Here is an 8,430-nt window from a genome sequence, read left to right as displayed (position 1 = left end):
TCTGTTCATTTTTATTCTCGTTTGGGGTGAATACATGTTGATAATGAGATGCAAGCAAGTTACATTTCGACTCTGTGTCTGTGGCTATTTGAGAGTCTAAACGAAGTGTCGGGATGACTGTTGGCTCACGTAGAATATGCTTTGTACTGCCCGTGCCTCACTTCCTGAGCTGTTTCTTTGCGGGGCGAGAGGCAGAGGGAGTGAGTGGGAGATCCTGTGTACCGCATGTGCCTACTACCCTACGTTCAACACATCGCCCTTTCAGGATTCCTTTCGTCAGCTATGGAGCAAGATCAACCATGGACAAGCGAATATATAGCCTGTCTCCTCACAAAACAAATTATGTCCTACTTATCAATTCCTGTAAGTAAACACTAATACCAGTTGTAGGCTACAGTCCCTACTTGAGATTATCGACTTAATGACGATTACAGTTGTCACGTGTACAACACATCTGTAAACTCTTTCCTCTATGGCAGTGTTCCTCAAACGTTTTTCCACCGCGAAACCCCTTTTAATCTAAAGTGTAACTGCGGAATCCTTGTAATATTTTATTAGTATTTAATAGTTAACAGACAAGTGAGAGCTAGTATCTCTAATTCTGTTCAGTGGGACGAATGTATTTGCTTTTTAAGCCTACAATCTGGTTTTATGGCGGAAAGTTGTAGTCTCATTTATGCTATACTTCTGCATTTTGTCTTTTCGGTATTTTGTTTTAGTGGACACATACGCAGAGAATCCAGTGATGAAAGTGGTAAGTATTATGGGTATTTTCCGTTTTAGATGTTCATTAGGCCTAAACATAGTGTTATTACACATACTCGTATTATTAGAATATTATTATTACGCGTATTCTTGGATTATTATTATTATTATTATTATTATTATTATTATTATTATTATTATTATTATCGGTGGTTTCATGTTATTGATTCATATTTTCGTAACATTTATATATTTTATAGTATCCACTAAATATAAAATAGCCATCGAAGCACCCCAGTCGGCTAAGGCGCTTGCCTATCGATCCAGAGTTGCGCTCGGGCGCGGGTTCGATTTCCTCTTGGGCTGATTACCTGGTTCGATTTTTTTCCCGAGGATTTCCCCAACCGTAAGGCGAATGTCATGTAATCTTTGGCGAATCCCCGACCTCATCTCGCCAAATACCATTTCGCTATCATCAATCCCATCGATGCAAAATAACCTAGTAGTTGATACAATGTCGTTAAATAACCAAGTAAAAAAAAGTATAAAACAAAATTTAAAATCATATAGGGCTCACGGAACCCCGGAACATACTTTGAGAAATGCCGCTCTATGGCAATTCAGCAATTGTCCAGACTGAACGAAGAGTGGCCTAGTGTGTACTTACATCGCCATCGTCATCAGAGATAATAGCGATAGTGGTAACCACGCTTAGAGTATCCAGTATTATAAACAGTAAAGACCCCTGCAATGGCATAGGATAATGTTTTCAGCACATATATTATGCTGCCGTGCCACACGCTGCAACTGACGTGCCGGTCCGAGCAGACCTAAGAGGCGTGGTTATAAGCACTAGGGAGCTCTCGGTTCAGGACGTGAGACACGGGCAGTATTATCAGCTTCAGATAGAGATGATAAGTAAGACTGATATGACTGCAGGCGATGTTGTTCAAGATTTGTCTTGACTAATCGTATGAGATAATTCAGCTTCTTCCGCTGCAATGGTTGCCTCTCTCGTTGCCATTGTCTACGAATACGATGTTTTTCCTTAATTAATTGGAGTATGGAAGATGGTAAACAGTAGCGAGTTAATGCCCGTTTGGACCACATTGTAGAATAATTTACACATGAGCATATTGTGTCAGTAAAATGTTGAACATCATTGTCAATATCTGTTGCTGTTAGTGGATGATATTCTGTGATTAACATTGAGTCTAGAGTCAACTGAAATTTATCCCAATCAACAAAACCATTAATAAGGCGTTGCACTTTAGGTGTTACATTAGGAGACAATTGGAAAGTAATCAACACTGGACAATGATCTGAATCAAGTGCTGTTAATGATGTAATATAAGTTGGTAAATGCATATTCTTTTGAATTCCGATGTCAAGGATATCGGGAAGATTGGTGGGATTATATGGATAGTGTGTTGGTTCAGTTGGTGCGAGAATATGGAGACCAAGGTTGTTAATGCAGTTGTAAAGACGATGTCCATTTGGGTTCGTTACTCTGCATCCCCATGATGTGTGTTTACAGTTTAGATCGCCCACAAGAAGTGTTGAACCGACTGAGGGAGTATTTAGCAGATATTTTGGGGGCTTATAAGCACAAAATAAAACAAAATCATGGTTATTTTGACACTTAATTTTGATTCCGACTGTTTCTATATCAGATGTATAAGGAAGAAGGACTTGATGATGTGTAATATTTCGTTTAATTAAAATGGCAACACCACCAGATGCAGTTGAAGCATTCCTATCATTTCTATATATTTTATATCCTGGAACAGTGAAGACTTCGTTTGGAAGAAGGTGAGTTTCTGTGATGCAGGCTATCATAATATTATGTGTTGACAAAAAGGCAATCAGAGAAGATCGTTTCATTCTGATACCATCAACATTCCAATTGATTATAGTGAGTTGATGAATAGAAATTTTATTATTTGCTGCCATTCTGGAAATAAGATGACAGAGAAGAGATAAAGTAATCCTTAATTTCTGACAAGAATGGAGTCAATAAAGTGATAATGTGCGGAATAACCTTAGAGAGTAGGTCAGTTAAGAGAGATGAAGTGGAAGATTCTGGAGCAGGTTGACTTATAGGGTGACGGTGACTCTGACCAAAGGATCCTTTCATTGCATTTGCATACGTCTTAGATCGCGAATACTATGATCATCTATGCACTGCCTTCGTGCAGAAAGCATTTTTCTGATTATAGTAATCACTCGTTGGGGGAAATATTATAGGTTATGTATTTACGTATATTGTACTTAAATACATAACTTGTAAGTACATTGTCATACTTCACAAATTACGTACGAACGCTGCTATGTTGAATCTGAGTATTCAGATGAGGAAATGGAGTTACATGAACAAATTTTGTTAATGAAAAGAAAAAGTAGTCCTAAAATTAAAGCCAGAAATATCTGAAAATCACATTGTACCTTACGAAATAAGGGCGAGCTTTGGACACTGATTTCGATTTGAATGATGATACGTTTAGGCGTTATTTCAGGTTAAATAGACCACAGTTTTTTTTTTTTTTTTTTTTTTTTTTTGCAATTCATGATATGATAGAGAATTCTTTGCTATATTCTGATTAAAATTACGTAAACTGTTAAGACATATAGATACATTATTTGAAATGCTTAATTAATACTATTAAATCTCATCAAAATAAAATATAGCCCTATTTATTCCAAATAATCTGATATTTGTCTTCAGATTTCTTCTTTAAGTTTCGTGTTCTTATAGTTTTCATCCCGTGCATCATATAAATAAGCCTACGGGTGACATCGTACAAGTTCGATAAGTTTCTGACTGCAATTATCAGCCATTTTTCCTCATTTTCAAATAAAAACAATACAATTCATCGCCACCTGTGATATCTTTTTCTACATTCAATCGCCATAAAGAAAGAGTATAAATGTCAAACATCTTTGATAAATGTGTCAAGAAAATTCGCTGAGCTACCGATTCCAGCGAGAAACTCGCGCGAGGTTTTTGCCTCGAATGAGAATCTCTTCCATTTGATCCATTTGAATCCATGTTATCCATTTTTTAATTTTCTCGTAACACATTTCTCGCTGGCGAAAACTCTGCAAGTGTGTTACGGGCCAGAAAGAGAAGAATACCACAGTCTACTATATACAGTCGCGAAGCTTGAGGTGATTTTTTGCAAATCGGTTAGCAACTAGAAACAATAGACTGTCCACGGTCGACTTTGGACCGTGTCGTATTTCCATCGAGTGAATTCGAGTGCTAGCTCGTTGCGTGTTTCACATTGATGCTTGTGAAATGTTGGTTGTAATGAAAATGTTAATGGTTAAAATACAATAATTGGAATAATAATATTTTACTAGAGACGTAGAAAAATTAAGTTTGTTTTAATTAAATTTATTGATCACGTTTTATTTTCAATTCTAGTGGGATTATTATTGCTTAGGCCTACTTTTTTTTTTTTTCAAAGGATATGTTTTTAATTATAACTGTTAATTTTGTTGTTATTTTTATTTGTTACTTACTAGAGACGTAGAAAAAGTCTGTTACAATAAAATTTATTGATCACGTTTTATTTCCAATTCTGGTGTGATTATTATTGCTTAACCTCATCCCACTTTGTTAACTACGTAAGCCTACACTGCAAGTACCGGTACACTTAAGTTACTCTATTAATTCATATTTCCATTATTATTGTTGTAAAGGGAAATTAAAATTAATATTTATTGGTTTCATAGTTAATTATCGCTATAATCTTGAACGAGTGAAGCGATTATAGTAAATTTCAGTTCGTTTTGCACAAACAAAAATAATATTAACCTATTTCTTGCAAGTCTCTTCGAATTTATGGTGGAATTTAATATACTTCATTAAAATAATAAATTAACTTTATGCATTTAATATTTCAATAATGGAAGGAAGGTGTTAATTTTTCCAAAAGAACACAACGAAAGCGTAACATATTTTGTCGTCTACTAGGAGAGAGATCTGCGATGATGAGGCGATAGTAGCGATCCTAGTAGTGGGCAACTACCCATGTTTGCATTTTTACTACATATTGAGCTTCGCGACTGTATATAGTAGACTGTGAGAATATAGAGTGGCCATGTTGTCCTGTACAGCGCTCTTTGCGGTGCCACCGCGAAACACGGCAGACCGTTGTAAAAATTCGTCTGCTTACAATGTTGTGTATACGGAGGCAGAGCTACGAAAAAACAAAGAAAAAACATGCCTGTTGTATGTGCTGCATATAACTGCAATGTCAAAAGGAAAAAGACAACTGATTTATCAAATTTCATGTAAATTTTATGACGTTAAGTCCATAGTTTTGTTAATTAGCTGCATTTCTTTTCATGCATAAATGTGTAACAACGCCCGGCATACCATGCGGTGTGTAGGCCTCAACGAGTTAGAAAGAGAAAGATATAGAGTGGTCATTGCGCCACCCTGTTTGAAGAAAATTGAACGACCGTCGGTAATGAACTTATGCGCCCAAAACAAAGCGGGCGTGGTGATAACTGACATTAGAATCGTCAGCTGTCTTAATTTCGTTTGCAGAAATCAGTTAAACTGAAGTGGAAAAACCTAGTATTTCGTCAAATACGTGCTAGGAACTTAATCTAAACTTATGTACGCTAAATTTAAAACACTTGAGCTATTCCTAGAAGGAATGCTTAAAAGAATAATCTAAGCAAAATTGTCATGTAGTATGACAAGAAGTCCTAGCAAATATACTGAAGAAAATGTTAATATTCCTAGGTTCTTTTAAATGCGACCTGCAAGATTGCCTATAAAATGAACGAGTATGATTCGAATTATTTTATTAAATTGTTTTCCCAGTCTCTACATGTTGCAAAACTATTTACTATACCATAAGATATAAAATGAAAGTAGGCCCTATCTGTAGTAAACAACCTTTACCTCCAAGCTTGTAACGTGGGTGAAACATGACAAAACACGCTTTCAGTTTTTTGTTAGAGTAAAGTATAATTATTATCGAAATGTGAACGTGAGGCCAACAGCCGGCTGGTCTGTCTGAGCCTTTCAAGGGCTGTGGCACCACAGATAATTATTAGTATATAATTGAGCACCTACGTACAATAATGGGGTAAGTAGTTACGAAATATATTCATACTTACTCCATTATTGCACGTGGGTGCTCAATTATGTTCTTTCATGTCCTTCCAGTCAAAATACTAACAACAATACGACCTACCCCAGAGTTTTGCGTTATTTTGGATGCGAGTGTCGAAATACAATTTTAATATTTGATTGCTATTACTAGGTTTGAAACGGAATTGTAGCGGTTTTGTCCGTATTTAGTTTAACTTTATTACTAGTGAACCATTTATTTGATTAATCGTTTGTCTTCGAAATAGGCCTACATCTTATAAGCTACAGCTCATCGTCTTCTTGTATAAGCATTAAGGACAGAAGGAGCAGAAATAATGGATGCCGGTGTCGAAATACAGTTTTAATATTGCATTGCTATTTGTTTTTCACTGGGTCTGAAACGGAATTGTATTGGTTTTATCCGTATTTAGTTTAACTACATTACCAGTGAACCATTTATTTTGTTTATGCCGGGCGTTGTTACACATTTATGCATGAAAAAAAAAATGCTGCTAATTAACAAAACTATGGACTTTACTTCATAAAATTTACATGAAATATGATATATCAGTTGTCTTTTTCCTTTTGACATTGCAGTTATATGCAGCACCCACAACAGGCATGTTTTTTCTTCGTTTTTTTGTACTTCTTACCTCCGTTATACAACATTGTAAGCAGACGAATTTTTACAAAGGTGGGCGCTTAGCTCAGATCTGTCGTGTTTAGCGATGGCACCGCAAACAGCGCTGTACAGGACAACATGGCCACTCTATAGTCTTCTCTTTCTAACTCGTTGGTAGGCCTACAGTATTCTTCTTTTCTTGCAGATTCCCTTTGAGAAAAAAAAAAAAAAAAAAAAAAGGAACTGTTGAAACAGTGGATAATAAATATGAAACGAGACAAATGGTGTCTCTCCGAGCTGTTAATTTCTAGAAGTTCTTTCAGTACTACATCAAAACAATTGTTTATAATTTATGATGCAGTTTCACACAACCTATTGTTCAAGTCCCTAAATTATTTACTGTAGTTTTGGTGAACTGCATTTTCTTGAAAAGAAAATGAAATTAATTTTTATCCACTGATTTAACAAATCTTTGTTTTCTAAAGGAAAAGTATAGGTTTCTCTGTTGTATATACCTAATGCGTAAGTAATTGCAGTGTATTATTTTTATTATTATATTTGTAATTATTGAAAAGTGTTTTTCTCTTACATTTAATATGTAATTAATATATTTTCTGAAGAAAAAATCTTTAAGAGTTGAGTGATTTCTTAACGAACAAAATTATGTAATATGAATATGCTTTATTTCTGTTCCTTGTGTCCGTCCTGCTTATAGAGAAGACGATAAGTTGTAGCTTATAAAAAGTAGGCCTATTTCGAAGACAAACGATAAACCAAATAAATGGTTCACTAGTAATATACTTAAACTAAATACGGATAAAACCACTACAATTCCGTTTCAGACCCAGTGTAAAACAAATAGCAATAAAATATTAAGATTGTGTTTCGACACCGGCATCCTTTATTTCTGCTCCTTGTGTTAAAAAAAATGTTATGTTTTATTTAACGACGCTCGCAACTGCAGAGGTTATATCAGCGTCGCCGGATGTGCCGGAATTTTGTCCCACAGGAGTTCTTTTACATGCCAGTAAATCTACTGACATGAGCCTGTCGCATTTAAGCACACTTAAATGCCATCGACCTGGCCCGGGATCGAACCCGCAACCTTGGGCATAGAAGGCCAGCGCTATACCAACTCGCCAACCAGGTCGACTCCTTGTGTCCTTACTGTTTATAGAAGAAGACGATGAGCTGTAGCTTATAAAAAGTAGGCCTATTTCAAAGACAAACTATTAATCAAATAAATGGTTCACTAGTAATAAAGTTAAACTAAATACGGATAAAACCGCTACATTTCCGTTTCAAACCCAGTGATAGCAATAGAATATTAAAATTGTATTTCGACACTCTCATCCAAAATAACGCAAAACTCTGTGGTAGGCCGTATTGTTGTTAGTATTTTGACTGGAAGGACATGAAAGAACATAATTGAGCACCTACATGCAATAATGGGGTAAGTATAATAATATATTTCGTAACTACTTACCCCATTATTGCACGTAGGTGCTCAATTAAAATTAATAATAATCTGTTGTGCCACAGCCCTTGAAAAGCTCAGACAGACCAGCCGGCTGTTCACATTTCGATAATAATTATACTCTACTGTAACAAAAAAAAAAAACTGAAAGCGTGTTTGGTCATGTTTTACCACGGTCGACTTTATGATATGATATGAACCAATCGTTAGGCGAGACAGAATCTTTTTCCCTCACTTCACATCAAGTTTGACTTGATTAAACAGTTGTCAAAGCATTGAATACTGATTGTAATTGTTTGCAACATATAGTTTCAGCCTTTTCTGCTTTGTAAGTTCAATGAACCTCAAATTCGTGCCCTTGTACGTGACGAGGAATTAATCAAGAAGATGAATAACAGGAGAAGACAGCATGACTGTTTTTCATGACAGTTATAAAAACTTTTTCTGTAGCTGTAACACAAAGCCGGACAACTATGAGTTGAATCCTCTAGATTCAAAACCCTCTAAAGACCA

This window comes from Periplaneta americana, chromosome 7 (assembly GCF_040183065.1).
Source record: "Periplaneta americana isolate PAMFEO1 chromosome 7, P.americana_PAMFEO1_priV1, whole genome shotgun sequence".
Lineage (NCBI taxonomy): Eukaryota > Metazoa > Arthropoda > Insecta > Blattodea > Blattidae > Periplaneta > Periplaneta americana.
This window is presented reverse-complemented; position numbering follows the sequence as displayed.